Below are 19,232 nucleotides of genomic sequence, written 5' to 3'. Positions count from 1 at the left end.
ACCATTATCGAATGGACTGTGGAACAAAATCAATTATAAAAGCAGCATTGCATCATGTCCCTTTTGTTTTCATATTCCACAGCAATTCCTTGTAGGCCAAAGTGTTTTTTTTTTGTTTTGTTTTTGCTGTATGATGTATGAAAACTGCTGACTGCATCTCGTTGTGGAAACAGTAAGGCAATTCAGGGTGTTTGTGAGCTCATTAAAAATGAAAAAAGGGCAGCATTGTCAGGTCTGTCATTTCACAGGAGAGAAATGCGTTGGAGGGAAAAAGAAAGTGCCCCATACAAAAGTCCAATCTGGGCTGAACCAGTCCAGGCTGGTCCAGTCCTTGGCTAGACCACCCAGACTGATTTGGTGCGCTACACAAATGAACATTGTATTCCTCTGGGAAAAAGATCATGTAGCAGAACTGCTCTCCAGATTCATTTCTTGACATAGACAAAAGGTCTAATCAACAAAACGCTGAATACACTGTTAAGATACCTAATTGCCTCTGACGTCAAATGATTGGTACTTACAAAGTAAGATAATGGTCCAAAGCTGTACATCTTGACAGCTACTGGCCGTATAACCAAATAGTATTCTTGGTCTCAAGATGATGTCTTTTACCTGAGATTTCCTGTGGTCATGATAGTGTTGATGTTCATGGCCCCCAGACAAGCAATGGACCCATTGTCCATTCATACTGTGCCACCATCTGGCCCGAATATTCTATGTGGACACAGTATTAATGTGATGGGCAGATGGGGATAAAATGTGGTGAACACATTCATACCCTTCAGAAGGGGAATCTTTTTCGATTTTCAAAGACTTTCATCTTGGGTCACCCTCAGGTCAAAATCGCAACCTTTTACACACAATATCTCACAGTGAATCTTTGCCATAATATGTCTCATAGTTTTCCAGAAGTGACAGATGTGATGTTGCTCGACGTGTTCGATTCCAGTTTGACTTAACTTTACTTTCTGCTTTAGCCCTACCCCTTTGTACAGCAGTAAAGACATTTTCATATTTTTGTGCCACCTTACATATACTGGATTTCTATTCTCATCCAGTTCTCTGATGTAGGCAAAAACCAGCAAACCTTAATTTATTTATTTCAATGTTAACTTGGTAACTACATGGAATTTATTTGTTTTCACTGTCTACATTCATGATGGGGTACTTCAGCCAAGCCGTGGGGTGTACATTACAGTTGTCATGATACAGTAAAAATATTGTGAAGATCGGTAATGTCAGAACCTTGGGGTCATTTCCTTTTCATATCTTGTTCTAGTCACCCCACGAGGGTCTGGGTGAATTCAAGCTGTTTTTAAAGTGGGCTGTTATGTTATGGGGGTAAATGAAAATAGCAGGGAATGTTTCAGGTCCATAAAGTTTGGGGTGAGCAGGGTTGACATGCAGCAGCAAAGAGCACGCTGTGCGGTCTGCTTGTGTTAAGTTATCTGCCAGAAATTATAAATATTATTTGAGCAAACTCATTTTTAGCCCGGTCATTGCAGTCACTCGTGTGAAGTTGCGACCAGCGAGATCTTGACCAGTTGTTCTGTTGTCTCAACAACTGTGAGTGAGCACATAAACGGAGAGCAAAGAGAGCTGGTTGTGCAGCAGACTCCCATATGGAGTCTCAATTCATGAGAGCACTGGCCTGCTGTTTATATCTCAAAGCTCTCAGCTCAGATATTGCCATACTTTTTGTTTTGTCCATTTAAAGTGTTCTCCAGCTGGATACAAGTAGAAGATGGGAAGTCGCCACCATAATTGAATGCTATGCTGCAGAGTTAGTCCTCAGTAAAACAGAATTGATTTCATGCATGATGCCTGTTAATAAGCATGTGGCTCATCATCTGCTCTCGTAGAGTGAGACTATCTGCATCATGTGAACGACATGCTTAATCCAATATGACCTAACCCACATTCTGCTCTCAGACCTAGCTGGTGGTTTATGTTGGGAAATGCAACCACTTACAAACAGTGTGCTCTGTAGGCCACCGCATATACTATGTGTTTGACAGACCACAGTTTCCTGGTTGGTATTTGGCAGCAACCAGAGCAAAACATGAGCTACAAGGATTTTGATCCAAAGCCCTAAAGCCCAGTGACAACGAAATGGCTGCAGGCAAAGCTGGAATATATTAAGTTCAGTCCAGATGAGTGAGGTGAAGCTAAATCTGTAATTAGACTGAGATTGAAGGTGACATTACAGGTTACACCTCTAGATATTGCCCAGGGCTACATAAAGACCCTAAGCCTTGAAAAGCAGCTTCACTGTGACGATCTCTCCTCTTGGCCATTGTGCGACTGTAACGCAGCCGCCACGCCGCCATGTTCCACCAGCCCAAGGCACAATGAATAACGGTCATCTGTGTGTACGGATGTCGGTTACGCTTGTGTCTGGCAGGATGGGTGTACAATCAAGGAAGCACTTCGTCCGGTTCCTGCTCGTATTCATTACACCGAGTGCCACTCACAGGCTGGAGGGAGCAGGCAGAAATCTGTAGGTTCACTCAATCCTGTTAATGTGGAACAGCATTTAATTAGATCCGCTCTACATCGAGCAGCTGCATCTGTATCTGCAAAGTTACGACACTCTGCATGTTGCTAAACACTGGCGTTAAGGCGGCAATCACATTAATGGCCCTGTAAGAGTAAAAAAAGTGGGTTAAAGCAGGCACACAATGGCTTAAGGTGTCAAGAAGAACATAAGGACAACTTTGTTCGCTGTGATGACATGATTTCTACTTAACATTTTACAAGTGATTTCCAAATGACAAAACAGGACTACAATGATTATTACCATTTCAGATTCCTCAGTGCATTGTTTTTTTGGATTATTCAGTTAATTGTTAGTCTAAAACATTAAAAGCATACTCATTATATTCCCAGAGCGCAAGATTAAGGTTTCAAAATGTTTATTTTGTCAGGCTAACAGTCCATAATGGGGCTGCAACTAACAATTATTTAAATTATCAATTAACCTTGAGATACGTTAATCTCTTTTTTTTTTTTGTCCAATCAAAAAGGTTTTCACATGAGAGAAGCTGCTTTAGAATCAGACTATTTTTCTTTTTTAGCTCTAGTCCCTCAATTTAGATTTAGATTTAGATTTACAAGGAACCTCCCAGGATAGATGTTACTTAGGCTCGACTGATTGTAAATGTCAGTAGGTGGATCTTTGCTGTGGAATATATATTTTTCTCTCCGATTTATAGAAGGGAAAAGCCGAATTGAGGTGTTAACAGACATGATAAATCTGACGCAGGCTTATCCATTTTCAGTCTGTTTTCCCCCCGTGACATTGTTGACTCTAGCACCCATGAAGGAGAGGAGCCTTGCTTCCCGGCCAGGGAAAACAGAGCTAGTTCAGATGATGTATTTTCTGTGTAGTGTTTTTGAGAGAGAACTGTGTCACTGCTCTCCAGTGTGATTTGTCAGAGTCGACATCACAATCCAATTTTCCACAATGCGAAGAACAGGACATACATAAGTACATATTATCCAGCCCTGCTCACTTTCCATTTCTACTGTGTGTTAGCAAAAGCATATAAATGCAGTGTGACTGGCCATTGTGCTGCCTATCACCTTTTCACCCGCTCCTTCCTCATTCCCTTGCCCCTCTGTGTGCTCAATGCATGCCATTACAGTCCTTCATTTAAAAAGAAAAAGAGAGGGTGGAGGGGGGAGAGAAGGGAGGACTGGTGGACTCGAAAGGTGACGAGAGGACTGGGAGATAAAAACCAGGCTGATTTCTATCTTGGTCGAGCTCCAGGCGCAGGCAGCGGCGGGCTCCTTGCTCCCCAGCAACCAGGAGAAAGAGGATGAAGGCTGTAATGTGGCAGCACGGATTGATTCTCGTCATAATCTGTTCCTATCAGCTCTGGTGCAGAGCATAGTTTTGCACAGAAGCACTCGCTGCTTTTCAAAAGGACTGCCTGCCACTTCTCATGCCATTACGCCATGCAACCACATCCTTACAGCCACATTGTCTCATTATTTCTGAGACTACCCTATTACTGTTTGAGCTGATATGTTGTCTTGCATTTTGGTCCCAGTCAGAGGGGTTATATCTCTGTACCCCAGGGGGTACATTTGCAGTTGTCACTGGATATGAGGAATGATTGTGGAGTAGCTCAACAAATTTGAGATAGATATAATTTGCAATATTGTGATAAATGAAGTCATCTCTGTATGTGTATGTACTGGACAGCTTTTCTCAACAACCATTAGTCTGATCTCCTACACACTTGGCAGATGTCTTGGTTAGGACCCAAGGAAGTGCAGTGCAGTGCTGATTGTCAAGTTGTTTGGGTCAGCGGTTCTTTAGAAAACTGTAGTCAGTCAAGGCAGACTTTGGTGCGCATCTATCCTAGTTGTTAACGTACCAGTGCGTGAAGCAGCCAAAGAGGACAATAGAGTCATTTTTCAACAGCGCGAAAAGATGCACATCAAAATCCATGCAGCACGGCTTGGCTGCAGCTTGACAAAGCTGCAAGCAGCAATAACAGAGATCAAGCTATCAGCCTTTTCTGGACAGGCACATTTGGAACAGGCACGGCTGCAAAAATTGATTTTCTAAATTTTAAAGTGATGTTGTCAGAAGAAAAAAGGTGGAAGTCAACTGCGAGGGCCCCACAGACGCACACTACCACCTTGTGTGCTCTTAAAGGTTGCTTTGACTATTCCTTCGTGCATTCAGACCGGGCCGGGCCGCTGATGCTGGAGCTGCAGGGAGACGCGCATGCAGGCGGACTGGGTGGGTGGCTCGGGCACTGGTGCTAACTGCCCCGGTGAGACGCTAGTAGTTACCAGGAGGCTTTGCAACAGCGGTCCGCCTCAGAACAGCAGCGCCTTTTGTGTCTGCTCGTTTCTGCCGGTTATTTATAAACCCAGTAAACCCACAGCACATTCCAGGCTGCCACAGACGCAGGGAGAGCTGCACCTCACCCATGTGTGTCCTCTTTGTCTCTGTGTTTAGCTCGATCCTAGCTGTCAGGATTGGGGATGGCTTTGCTCACATCTGGTCTTATGAAGAAGACAAAATAGCTGGTGATTGTCTTTTATTCCTGATTCATGGAAAACCACCAAATGTTTTTTTTTGTTTTGGCATTTAATTTGCTCTTGGCTGTTGCATTTTTATGACCGCTGCTTGTGGTCTTCCATGACTCATATTAATGGGAGGGCCTCCTTCCTTGGCCATGGATTCCTAAAGTTTAATGTTGGCCTATTACTGAACTTGACTACTTTTGAAAATTGCAACTCTCTCTCACTGTCCAAATCTCCTGGGAGTTCCTCTACCGAGCTTGTGGAAAACATTAATCACTTTTCCCTGGACACGTTTTCAAATCCAGTATGGGACAATAACGTATTCAGGGTTTTTCTTCTCAGCAGGACGTCATATTTCTTTTATCTTTACACACTCTCATGAAATTTGGTTTGGAACTAAAACCAAATTGTTTAAAACCCTCTAGTCACGAATGACGATATGAGATATGCTGTTTGTTTTTATTTTTTCTAACACTAGCAGCTCAGGAGTGTCATTTGAGGTTCATCCTCCTCTTCCTCCCCTCCCATTTTATTCTGGCTACAGTTATGTGCAGGTTTCCTGTAGCTGAGTCCAGAGAACTGTTGGAGGAAGTCCAAGCACTAAAGGACACCCGTTCCCCACCCTTTGAACCAGACTCAATTTTCTATTCACTACAAAGGTCCCATGAGCTAATGGTCACAAATGTATAGTATGAAAGCAATATGGTCCTGTCATTAATTCTAGTTCTGGATTATTTTATTTATTTTTTTTAGTCATATTGTATCGTTGTCTCCATAGTGTGCTGTAGATTTTGACTATAAACATGCAGATAAAGATCTGTTGCTGTGGCACTTGAGTTTGTCTGCGTCTGTAAAAGGAATGAACAGATCTCACACAAAGCCACTCTGTCTGTGTGTGTGTGCGTGTGTGTTTTTTTTTCTTTACGTTCCTGATTATTGGCAGGCTTTAAAAGAGTTCTCTCCTCCTTTTTTTAAATGTTAAGCCTGATTACAAATCTGAAGGTCTGCTTTGCTCTGCTGTGCGGCCTGAAATGTTTACAACATCGGAGATGGATGGTAACTAAAAAAGGAGTCACGCCATCTCAAGCAGGGTAACTGCGTCTTTGCAGAGCTGCTGTTTATGAACCCTACTATATATATATATATATAAGGTTGATTTTAAAGCTTGATTTGTGGGGGAATGAGCAGCCTTTGGCACCACAGTGTGTGATCGCTAGTTCCAGTGTAAAGTTCCTATGTTGTTACTAGTTAGTTTCGCACTAAACTCACCACTAGTTAGTTGCTATACTTATGCTACAATTTAAGCGTGTCGACTGTAATCTAAACAATCTATTCTGAGGTTTGGAAAGGTGTCTCAGTGCTCTAACTAGGCCAACGTCTGAACTCACGCACAGCTGCTGCAGCAGACTGCTAGATATGACACGGTGAGGTACCTTAGACACACAATGACCTGCCTTTATTACTCTAAGACACTCTCGGCACCACACCATGTGCAGCATTAAATCCGTGTCAAGCTTTTCACTTCCTCCACATTGTCCTTTTTATTTCCTGTCCTCATTGTAAAGTCATTGCTTTCAACCAAACATTATCACGCTGACGCAGTATTTAACCAGCATTGGCTCAAGCATTTCCAGCCTTAAACAATAAAGACGTAAATGAATAAGGGAGATGTGTCAAGCTGAGTGGTGAGGATTTGTGCCTGACAATTACATCATCTTGTCTAAAAAAGCCTTTGAACTGCTGAAATTAGATTCCAGGATAGTCGGTAGGAAACCAAGGCTTAGCGAGGGCTGGTGACCTCTGCCTGCATCCGTGGGAGGCCTCAGATCCGTCTGTCAGGCTTGTGGAGCTGAATTACAAACACACCGCCGAGCGCACACTTTCCTCTGATGCTGCTCATTTTTTATTTTTTTTTGATGCAGTGTAAGCTTCAAGTGGAGACGCTGGATGGCTTCATTTCCCTCCATGAATAGAAATTACTCCGAAAAAAAAGAGGAAAAAAAGGCTATAGCTATTTCTTTATTTTTTTATTCTTGGCTGGGTTTTCTCCTGAGAGTCTTTTACAGGTGTGTACAAGACAAATCCCACTAAAAGAGGCCCTCAGGTCTACAAGATGGGAAGGTGGTGAGTTGGGAGATTACTGAATGTTTGTATAAAAGTTTTTTTTTTTTCCCCTTTCATGGGAAGCTGAGATGGTGGTGTCGGGGAGGATCAGGGGTTGCATGGAGGTTAGGCGTGAACGGATGACATGGAGGCCATGCTGTTTCAACCGGGCTATTAAAGGCTTGAACTTTGAACGTGTGCTCTGCCCCATCAATCCGCCCTCCACCAGGGTGATGTGACCCTGAAAATTGACACTCATGTCTGTCTGTTCTCCGCTTCTTTCATCATCCCTGTTGCTGCTGTCTCGCTCTCAGATGTTTGTTTACGATGACAAAAACCCCTGTGTTACCTTTTTTGTCCTCCCTTTCAGCACAACAGTTGATCAGCATGTTACAGTAAAGGACTTAACAGTGCTTATATGAGGTTTTTAACTAATCATGTGTGAAAAGCAACACAATGTATGTATCCTATAATAAGCTTAGTTGTTACAAATACAGACGTCTTTGTGACAAGCGTGTAATCGTTCCCTGAGTTTCACCACGGCAGTTCTGACAACAGTGTGCTCTCGTAAATCGTAAATCTTTAAAGTAAAGCGTCGGCGGTCGTATAGTAGCCGCACTTCCAGACTGGTGTTTATTGACTTGGCAGGAAAAAAGGGATCACTGAGCCTTTAGGGATAAAAAAGATACGCAGTAGCTATTTACAGTATCATTAGTGGCACTTGTTGCTTGTGAGTGTGCTTGTAATATGATTTGTTTCCTATTGAAGGCAAAATAAGATGCTTTCTTCTTGCTCGAATTAAGTTTACAGACATACTGGTGGTTTTGCATGTTTTAGCCAATTAAGAAATTCAACATGCTTTACTACTTATGAGCGTTCTGTAATTGAATTCTCATCTGCAAGTAAGTGATTCACTGTAAACCAACTTGCAGAGACATGACAGTTGTTCTATAAAGATTTCATCACCTTTTTTTTTCTCACATTACGTATATTGTTTGTAGTAATTTAGTTGTGGGCAGGGACTGTTTTGAAAACTCCCTGGTGATGCATTCGAGGGCAAAACAAGATTTTATTGCTGCGGTGCAGCAGCTTTCTCATGCAAGAAATGTTCAGATTCATTCTACAAATCTCTACACATCTGCCTTTGCAATTTTGTATTGTGGGTTTTATTTTCAGACGACAGATCAGTCAAAGTTCAATCTTGATCTTGGACACAACAGTTAATGAAACAGTCTCACCTAAAAGGTAATTAAAAGGTAATTTAGGAGCTTTTCTGGAGCTTTTGTTTATGTATCATATCATGAGCAGATGGATCAGCAGAAGAAGATTATGTGATATGATCGAAAGCTCCGGAACGGTTACTAAATGGAACATGAGGCGAGATTTTTGCTGGATACATTTGCTGACATTTCCAAGGTTGTGAAATACCCTTGAACCTCAATGTAAAGTCCTTAGCAAAATGGAAACTATTTCCCCATGACAACTGCAAAAACCTCCATCTGCTTGTTTTTGTCAGCAACATAACTTGTGAATCCACTATTTTTGGCACCTTGAATATCAGTTTTGAGTCTTTGACGACTCTACTAAGAGGACTTTAGAAAATGGTTTTCTGGAAGGACAGAAATCAATCTAAATACTGTACATATGGTATAGTTTTGAAAATGGATGACAACCTAGTAGAGCTGAAACTTTTACAGATCAATTATTACAGTCGATTGAAAGTAAATTAATCTATTTAAATAAGCGATTAATCATTTGTATTCATTTCTTAAGTAAAAGTGCCAAGAATTCAACACATGACCTCTTAAATGTGTTCTTCCTCCTATATGATGGTGAATTGAATATCTTTGCTCAAATAAACATACAATCTGAAGATTTTCATTTTGGCTCTTGGGTGACATGATGGGTAAAAACTCCTTTTGCTCACAACTTATAGACTGATTAGTCAGTCAATTGAGGAAACAGGTAAATAGAAAATGAGACTAATCATTATTAGTTAGTGCAGTCATACAATTTGTGGTTAAAACATGCACTTTAACCTTTTCAAATGGTGCTTGTTTTTGCTGATCTGTCTGTGGCTATAACCTCTGGGTAGTAGCAAATGTGCCCTATTGTGTCTGCAACAAGTGAGGCGATGCGGCATGATGAAGTCTTCAGACTGGAGCTGTTCTAGCAGACAACAAGACACTGCTTCAGTACTCAGAGCCGGATGAGGCAGTTCAGCCACTTGATAGAAACTCCCCCCGTCCCTCCAGTCTGTCAGCTGTACTGGGAGCTCTTGGAGAAAGTTGTAAGAGGGGGGAAAAAGACACTTAACTTGCTGTGCTGCCACCATAGCCCTGGCTTTAAGTATCCAGAAAATTGATGGATGTTTATTTTGAGGCTCAGTGGGGGTTTGGCTCCGAGCTACACATCAGACCTTTTTTTAAAGCTATTTATGAAGGGGAGCGTAGCCTCAGGTCCTCTGGCAGAGCGCCACAGGTTTTTCCAAAGACTGTGCTCATAACAAAAGGTGACCTGGTCTTTGCTGTCGAGGCTCCTGAGGTCTGCAGTACTCTGCCAGAGCTGAGGCTCGCCAGATCAGTAGCATCTTTTAAACCACTTCTCAAAGCACAGTTGTACAGGGAAGCATTTTTACAATGGGCTTTTATGTCCTGTGTTTTATTGCTGTTTCCAAGCCTGCCTGTCTCCTCAACTGAATATTTATTTCCATTGTGTTTGTTTCCTTTTATCCACTCTTTTTTTAAGATTTTTTTTAAATCCTGTTTTGTGAGGCACTCTGTGGTGAAACAGTATCCCCAGTGTCCCAATTAAATTGTGGGAGAGGAGATGATAAAATTTAAAAATGCTAAAATGTGGATGACTTGAATGTCCTTACTGTGTTCACCTGTCTGAAGTATAGGTCATAGTTAAGAGGTTATTGATTGATAACATAAATAGTTTGGTTATTGCAACTGTGTGCTTGTGTTTTTTCCCAGTGCATCCCTAGACATGCAAGCCAGACTTGATGGTTAGATGATTCGTATGATGTTTTGAGCAACACTTAATCTGGGTGAAATGAAATCCGTGCCCAAGAGTCTCTTCAACGGGCCAATATGGGCTGATTCTGTTGGAGAGGGAGCTTATGGGAGCCTGAATCAGTCCCTGCTGCTGTGAAAAGTGTCACGGGGGCGGTGGGGGTGGGATAAGCCGACAGCCAGGCGTGCATGGAGGAGGGCGGGAGGAGGGCGGGCGGATGGGCGGGGGAGGGGAGGGGGATACAAGAGGGAGAGATACGAGAGGGGTCCAGATGTACAGCTCAGCTATAAAATGCACAGGGCCGGTCTGCAGAGAAACAGATGTGACTTTTAATGAGCGTAAGACTAGAGGAGGAAACGGGCTAATGGGCAGATATAAAGTGTCACCATGTAACCAAATGTCACCGTAGAGCTGCATGTAGCTCAAGTAATGGGCAGAAATGGTAAGAATGTCCTTTCTCTCAGGAAATTGGACCCACTGTTAATTTGACAGCCCTTCATTGTGCATCATAGCCCACAGCAGCAGAGGCTAGAATTGTGAGATTTGAATTTATGTGAGAAGCTATTTTCCTGAACAGAGGGTGGTTGTAAGGCTCATATGGCTATATATAGAATATATACGTGTTTGTTTGTGTGTATGCCCACATGCTGGGGCCTGGGAGTACTACCACTGTCAGAGGTCTGTGTTGTTTTATGAGGCAGACCAGACGCAGGGTGTCGTTGTGATTTATGAGGCTCCTCAGTGGCTGTGGAGGGTACAATTGAACCAAAAATACATGGTACCCTGCCAAGTACACAGTGTCTAAACATCATGGCACTTATTGTTTGTACTAAGCTTCATTGGATGTGTTCAGAATATAATACAATATCTAATCAGACTATCACGCTTTTTTTTAGGTTATCTACAAAATTCCCTTCGGGGTGTTACGGCTCTTTTGCTCTGTGCAATTTTTTGGCTCACGCAGACGAAATTTGAGAATCATCAGAGAGGCGTGGTGATACAGCTTCTGTGATCAAATATAAATATGACAACGTTACTCCTGCTATAAGCCACATTTACAAACCCAACAATCAGAATGTGACAAAAAGTGATAGTGCAGAATACACATAAAGCTAGTGCTAAAAACATATTTGCCTGAAAATCAACATGTCATGCCTCTGCAACTAGTATCACAATTTCTTCTTCTTCCTCTTTTTTTTTTTTTTTGGTTTTTTGATCCTTAGATGCATGTATGCAGTTTATTTCCTTGCTATAGATTGGCTAAGGGGCGTGAGCGCAGGAAAAACACACAATGGAGTGCTAACCAGCCACCTAAATGTAAAGATGTATTACATAGATTATCATATATAGAATTCAGAGCTGCACTGATTATGCACAAAACGCTGATAATGTGTGTAAAATGTTCCCTTCAAATCAAATTTCCATAAATATTAATGTGCCGTGCTGTGAAGGGATCAGGAATTGAGCCGCGGCGGAGACTTCCCAGGGCTCCAGCATGAGGAGGAGTTAAATGTGGGGTCAAACAGAGGTCGCAACAGGGAAGCTGTCTAAACCCAACACCCACCCCGGCCCCCTTCAGCGAGCACTCCAGGAAACTGGGGTACCGGAAAAACGGTAGCGTGGAGACTTATGGGTAGAATTAATGCACGGCTGCTGAGGGGCTGTTTGCTGAGTGTAGCTAATTGAGCAGTGAATGTAAAAAGCACATCATGTTGTGCTGAAAGGCTTATTCTAATGTGTGTTTTGTCTCGTTATTAATATGTAATGGACTGAGATTCCCCAAATGCAGAGGCACAGACTTAATGAGGCGACACAAAGTGCTTTTCTGACATTCTGCGCATATCTGACTTTATTTGATCACTTCTTATACTGTATTGGATTATAGTTGAGAGAGTGTGTGTGTGTGTGTGTGTGCTGTATTACCTTTTGGCACTCTTTGTGATTTAAAAAAAAAAAAGACTACAAAAATGCACCAGGCTTTCCAAGTCATGAGTTGGCCGATCACTGGGAGCGTATAATACCAGTCTCAGAGGGTCACACTGAGGTAACTGATAGAGTAGGTCCAGCTGGTCCGCAGCCAGACCAGCTTTATCTACGTTCTATCTGGTTGTCTGTCTGTCTGTCTGTCTGACCCTGCAGGCCTGGACTTGATGAAATGCAGGCTGATGGTAGAAGGTGTGAGTTACAGCCAACTGAGAAATCATGACACACTGTTTATATCAACAAGCTCCTGTCATCCTGTGAACAGCGTTGAGGGGTAAATCATTACTGACTGGAGTTGTATTTTCAGCAGACTTTAATGATTGACTCACAGAGATCGACTTGAATAAGAATAAGTTTCCATGACAACACATTACTCGTCACATGTAGTCTATATATCGTAAGATTGTTTTTGATTTCCACACTGCTACAGACAAATCTGACAGTTGTCATTTCAGCCCTCAAAGTCAGTTGCCAAATAGAAATGAGAAGTTTGTTTTTATTTTACTTTACTTTATGTCCACACAAACAAAGTGTTTTCTGGTGGGAAGTCGGCACAGAACAGCAGCTTCACGCCACCTCCGCCAATCTGCTTTCCACTATTTAATAAAGCATGTTGGCATTAGTGTTACGGTATTTATGCATCAAAGTATGAAGCGGGAGCAAAGAAAATCAGGATCCTCACAAACAGATCGCATGACGAGCAGATGCCTCAGATCACATGATAATCCCTCACAGAGACGTCTAGAAGACGGGTGTTTTTAATTTTATTCCCTTCGGACGGAGAGGGATTTCAAAAAGATGCATTTTTGTGGTTGAAAATGTCAGTTTAGCATGGATGGAAGACTGAAGCGGAGAGAAAAAGATGCAATTTAAATTTTTTCCACATTAGTGTGGATATGGCGTGTGTGTGTGTGTGTCTGTGTAATAGGTTACACTTTGCTCTTCATAATTCATCACAAGGAAAGATGGATAGACGGAGAGAGAAATGAAGAACAGTAAGTTCTGGTGGGGCAGGGAGGCAGGCAGAGGTGAGAATGCACCCCCTGCCGTCCTGACCTTTGGCCTTGCCGAATGTAGGCCTCAGGGGCAGCCCACGCCTGTGGAGAGACAATGCTGCAGATACCTATTGAGCCCTGGCTTTTTACTCCTTTACAACCCCCACCTCCCCTGTGCTATTTTTACACCACGTTCTTCACTACATAAAGACTTCTCACCGTACAGGGGCCAAGTTTGGATTTAGAGCCTGTATTCAGGGGGTGGCCTTTGTGCCTCCACACAAGGCTTGGAAGGGGGAAACACCCACACACCACCCTCCCTCTCTAAATCTCTCTCTCTCTTTCTCTTTCTCACTCCCTTGTTTTCCCTTTTTTTTTTTTTTTTTTAATTCCGGGTTATTTACTCTCAGCCGTCTGACACTCTGGCACCTGTTTTCCTCACAAAACCATTGATTTATCACTGAATTATTAACTAAGAGCCCACAGTGTCTCTGGCACTATGTGACAGGTCCTGACTTTGTGTGTGTGTGTGTGTGTGCGTGTGTGTGTGTGTTGAGGGCAGGAGGGGGGTAGGGCGCTGCCGTGGTAACAGGGGGCCTTTATCGAAAAAGCAATTTAGCCAGCGTCTCCCATTTGAGGATCCACCATCCAAATGGCTCGGCCGGAGAACGTTACAGGACTAATCGTGTGCACGAGATGGCTGCAACATTTTGCATCAAAGAGGCATGATGTGGAGCCTGCTATGTTCTCTCAGCTCAGCTGTGGCTGACGCTCGATTGAAAAATATAAGTGGTTGGAAAATAAAAAAATCAGGTAGCAGATTTTCTGAAATCATGAGACACCAATAGTGCAGGCATAAGTGAAAAAAGCTGTACAAGCAAAACAGGATTAAGCTGAAGCATATTAAGGGAGGGGTCCTCAGTGTAGCACAGAAAAAGAGCAACAGCTGTGCAGCTGTCGCAGGGTTTGAGATGTGTCCTACACCGCCGGGGTGGCCATGGTGGTAAAGACTCTTGACCGGGTAAAGCGATAGTCAGGTCAGAGCAGCACAGACAGAATCTCTAAGTAATGCACACTAGTCTGCATAGTGTGGGCTGGCGTATGGCTAAGAGGTGGGAGGGGAGGGCTCCCCTTTGTGGATTGCCATGAAGAGCAGAAACAGGGTTTTGAAGTGGATACAGGCAGTTCCTGAGAGCCTCGGGAGCAGATTGAGCAGAGGCGGGGTGCAGCATGGAGGAATGCAAGTCAACGCTGGCTGCAGGGGCCCAGCCAAAAGGGAGTTGCAGCAGTGTACTCAGGAGATGTAGGGAGCAAGTTTGTTTCTCATCTATCTTCAAGAAAAGCTGCCCGACGCATAATGAACAAACTGTTGATGCTGTGCACCAGCATGTTAGTTTGAATCCATTTGCAGATGCACTTATCCATGCTGTAAAGGCGCTGGCCTGGTTTCTAAATAGACTAGTGCTGGAGCCTGCCAAGAGGCAAACCAGCAGTCCAGTCCAGCCTGCTCTCCCCTACACCACTACAGTAAATCTTTACGGTCAGAGATCACATTGCCTGCAGGCACTCACAATAAAAAAGTCCTAGTAAAAGACACATGCTTTTGTTGAACATGTCTTGAGGGGGCTGGTTCAGTCCATCAGACAGACAACCTCCCATCTTCTAAGAAACTGCTTCACTTACTACTAAGATCTCTGAGAAGGCACAAAGCCATCAATGTCCGCAATAAAGAAACTCTAAGTCTAAGTCCTGACTTAGATCAGTGTGCAAACTGAAACATTTCATTTTATTTTGAAAATCTTTTATCTTTTTAAGATTTTAAATCAAATCAAACTGGAACATGCTTTCCTCTATGTCCCACTTGAATAATGTGGAACACATTCCTTTTTTTTTTTTTCGCAATCCGCAATAAATTCCCCTTGACATGAATGAAAACATTTTATGGGGAACAGTTTGGCTGATAATAAAAGCCACTGAGAATTCCTAAGTAAGTTCGATTGAATTCCACAAATCCACTTTGTGCGGTTATGAATTGTGAATACTGTAGATTGTTTATCTGGATGAATAAAGTGATAAAATTAGTTTTAGCCCCCCTCCACCACCTCTCCTTTTGAAAGCTATCAGATGGATTATCACCATTTGTCCCTAGTGTAATACTCAAAGATAAAGGACTGTATTACTATCAGCACCACAGCAGGATACCTCTCATGTCCTCTGTTATAAAGGGCTGACTTTCCTTTGTAGTGGCACTGCTGTAATGAAGCAGCGACGGGAGTGTCTGGCAGATGCCTCAGGACTGATCGGCCCAGTGAAAGCAGATCTGTGAGGAGATAGGGCTCCAAGAATGATTGGTGAATCGGGAACGTTGAGTGATGAAATTGCTTCCACTCTGGTTCACTCAACAGGGTGACACCCGCCAGAGCCACTGCAGAGAGCCACCGGTATCGGACAGAGGCCGAATTTCACCGCAGAGCAAAGGCTGCAAGGGGTAACAAAACTGAAGCAGATGTGGACACATTTGAAATATTTAGCCTTCAAGTCTAGTGGGGGTTCTCCACAAAAGCTAACCACCTCTTAAAGTGCAGAATGTTGCCATAAAGTGCAACAGTGCAAAGAGGCATGAAAGCGATCGCCACGCATGACATTTAACACGGAAATGTAGACATGTTTGGAGGACCTTTGTTTCCCTCCTTGTTATTCCTGCTCACATGCGGTCCAGAATGGCTACAGGTAGGAAATGACTGCAGTCAAACAAATTAAGCTACATCTAAAAAGAATCAGCATTTCCTTTGATCAGTGGGCCGAGAAGATTTGGAGCCCTGGTATGTCTGTGGACACGGATCTACTGGCTCCACAGTGGGCTGATTTGCTCTTCTTCTGAGTATGGATCCGCAGCCATGCGTGATCCAATTAGCATGATGAGCACTGGGCGTAGTGTGCAGCCAATGTCTGCATGTCCAAGAGAGTAAATGGATTGTTAGTATAGATTTCCAGCTCTCCCTAGAGTCTTAACAGTCAGTGGGCTCACCACAGGGGTTACTGGCATCCATAAACCCTCGTCTAACTATATGGCCGTGCATTAGGCTTGTGCCTGTATAGTTACACACTCTGTTGATATTGATAATGAATAGAGGCGCCCCTTGGAGAAAACTGGGAGTGGCAACATGCAATCTAGATGGGATGAATACAGGCTGAATGCAGTTTGAGTGCAAATTAGCAACTGACTGCTCTGTTGGTCAGAAATGTTTTGCATTTCTCCAAATCATTCCTGTATTAGAACAGCAACTAAATAGTCTAAAACCCAAATATACATTCAAACAGCAGTAGTAAATCATCACAATTGAAAACTTGGACAAATGGTTGGAGTTTTTGATTTGATAAATAAAAAGATATACATAAATTATTGAAAAAGGTGATTCATTTGAAAGGAGTAGTTTGACATTTTGAGTAAATCAAAAATTTAAAAATATGCAGCCAACAGCCAGTTAGCTTATCTTATCTTAGCACAAAGACTGGGAAAGGGGAACATATCGTAAGATATAGTAAGATGTGATAAAAATCACACATTGTGGTTTTACAGAGGGATGGGCCTTGTGTCACAGTGGTATCAATTTTCTCATCCCTCAAGTCTCAGCAAGAATGCACATAAATGTATTTCCCAAAATCGTCATTTTAATCTTCACAGCAGCACGTAAGAAACACTTAAATCAAATGAGTCATGATACAGGCAAATGGAAGCTGACAATTTGACAAAAATATCCTAAACACCTCTTCTACAAGTGGCGAGATGTTTCTCCAGCCAAGGAATGAGGGCAGATTTGACAGTATGATTTATGTGTGTCTTTTTAGCACAACATATCATGTCACATTCTGTGTTTATTGTCTAAGCTGTAATAGACATCCTGCGGCTCTCGACAAGGAAACAATGTTTGAGGGGAAATGGATCGCTGTGGCATGTGATCCTCATGTTTTCTATTCACAAGGAGGACAGAAGGGGGAAGAGTGCGCTGTTATTGTGAGAGCTATTGTCGCCAGTGTGCTGGTGGAAGATTTGGGATTTACAAATCAATAACAATGGAAACCCATCACTCGACCATGACGAGTGCGAGATTCCCCTCTTTTCCACGCCACCAAAGCGTGACGAATTCTTGTCTTCCAAGGTGCTGAAATCCATCTGACGTTTGTTTGTTTGCGGTGGGTTCTGGGACATGTAGCTTTTGTAGTTGCAAGGTCGGCCAGCCCCCCCCCCCCCTGAAATCATAACAGCCCTTTCATTTCATTTCATTTTAAAGGCAGATATAAACCCTCGGAGGGGCTATTCGGATCTGCAGCCAAAATACTAGGCAGACGTGATTCAAGGATGCAGTAAATTAGCTGCAAGACAAAGAGGAGGAATCTCTTCCTTAGAGATTGCTATAGAAATCACTCAGCCGCTCTCTTAATGCTGCAGCATGAGAGCACTGAAACGACTTAGAAGGCCTTGATTTGGTACACAGCCATCTTCCTCTTCTCTTAAAATAACCATCCTTGCTCTTCAGTTATCTTAATATGATCATAGAGGATGTACATTGACCTCTAGTGTGGTGATAGACTTGGTGGTTTCAGCATTGCTCGAGGATGGCATATTACAATTACAGATTAGAGTAGGTTGCGTGTACACGCCAGGTTTCCTGTTTCTTCTTTGTTATCATTATTATTGATTTGCATTCAATTGAATTGACTTGCAGTGACTGTAAGCTGGACTTATCACTAAAAGTGTAGTCTTTCTTAGTCTGTCCGTTCTGTGGTCCAAACTGAAAGATCTCAGCATCTATTGGATGGATTGATTAACTCCTTTACCGACGTTCATGGTCCCCAGAGGATTAATCATACAGATTTTGGTGATCCTCTGGCTTTTCCTGTTTTTGTTTTCTTAGTGAAATGTCTCAATTATTAGATGGATAGTGGTGACATTAGGTAGAAACACTCATGTCCCCCTGAGGTTACGTTTTGATGGTTTTGGTGACTGGCCTCAGCTGTATTTTTTGTGCAAATATGCAATCATTAGCATGCTAACATGCTAAACTAAGAGGAGGACTATGGTAAATGTTCTACTTGCAACAGGTTAGCAATTTAGCATTGTCACTGTGTGCATGTTGGCATGCTCAGCATTTAGCTCTAAGCACCACTGTTCAAAAAAAACCAACCATATAAACCTGTGCAACGGTGTGAGCTAAAAGCATTCTGTGATCTAGTGGAAAAGCAGATGTTTTTAGTCTTACAGTGCATGTTATTTGTCATTCGTTGAACACCTGACTGCTTTCAAAATCATATTACACCATTACATTCCTCCGTGTGGATACCTCTGGGCCTTGACATGCAATACATTTCTTGACATTTTAGTGCTAGTGCAGAACCAACCACCCTATCACTCTGCTTTTTGTCCCTCTTGTATCCCTCTTTTGGCTAAATCTGGCTCTCTATCTCACATCATCAGCCTGGATGACAGCAGGCTCCTGAGTGAAATGGCTGCAGTTACACAGATGCAGTTTCAGGCACATTGGCTTTCGGAGACGGGCACAATTAATGGCCCTAACCCCATCAATTTGTGAGTCGAGATTGAGTTTCCAGAGCAGCATGGAGCGTGTGGTAAAACTGTTGACTGTGGCAGACGCTGAAGTTTGCTTTTGAGGGACTTCCAGACCAATGTTGTTGGGAGGCTCCAGGTCGTCTTGTCCATGGGACAGACCGTCTGACCTCTGCTGTTAGAAAAGGGCCTGTGGTTGACCTCCGGCGAGTGTGTGACAAAGTATGTGCGACTAGTACAAAGAGGAGATGCACAATGAGTAAAACACACGCCATGCAGGCTTTCTTCCCTTTTAGTCAGACTGCATATCAAAATCTTTGTGCTCAGCTGCTGCAGTGAAGTCACTGTTTTAACAAAAAGAGCAATGAAAGGTTTTCATCAACCGGGAGCTCAACAGTAACCGAACTCCAAGTTCACTTCACTGCCACATGAAGTAAGCCCTGCTTTACACAACACATTTATTTAATAGATTAAATAAAAAAGGGCCAAGCACACACCAACATTATAGTTTTCTGGACCAA

General features: G+C 42.8%; 1 protein-coding gene across 1 annotated transcript in view; it reads left to right on the top strand.

The window, feature by feature from the left end:
* The window catches only part of nxn (nucleoredoxin), a 55,386-nt gene that overhangs the window by 21,537 nt on the left and 14,617 nt on the right, over positions 1 to 19,232 (top strand). The window lies entirely within an intron of this gene.

The sequence above is a fragment of the Pempheris klunzingeri genome, chromosome 4, assembly GCF_042242105.1.
Source record: "Pempheris klunzingeri isolate RE-2024b chromosome 4, fPemKlu1.hap1, whole genome shotgun sequence".
Classification (NCBI taxonomy): domain Eukaryota; kingdom Metazoa; phylum Chordata; class Actinopteri; order Acropomatiformes; family Pempheridae; genus Pempheris; species Pempheris klunzingeri.
Note: the sequence above shows the minus strand (reverse complement) of the source record. Positions and strands in the feature narration are given on the sequence as shown.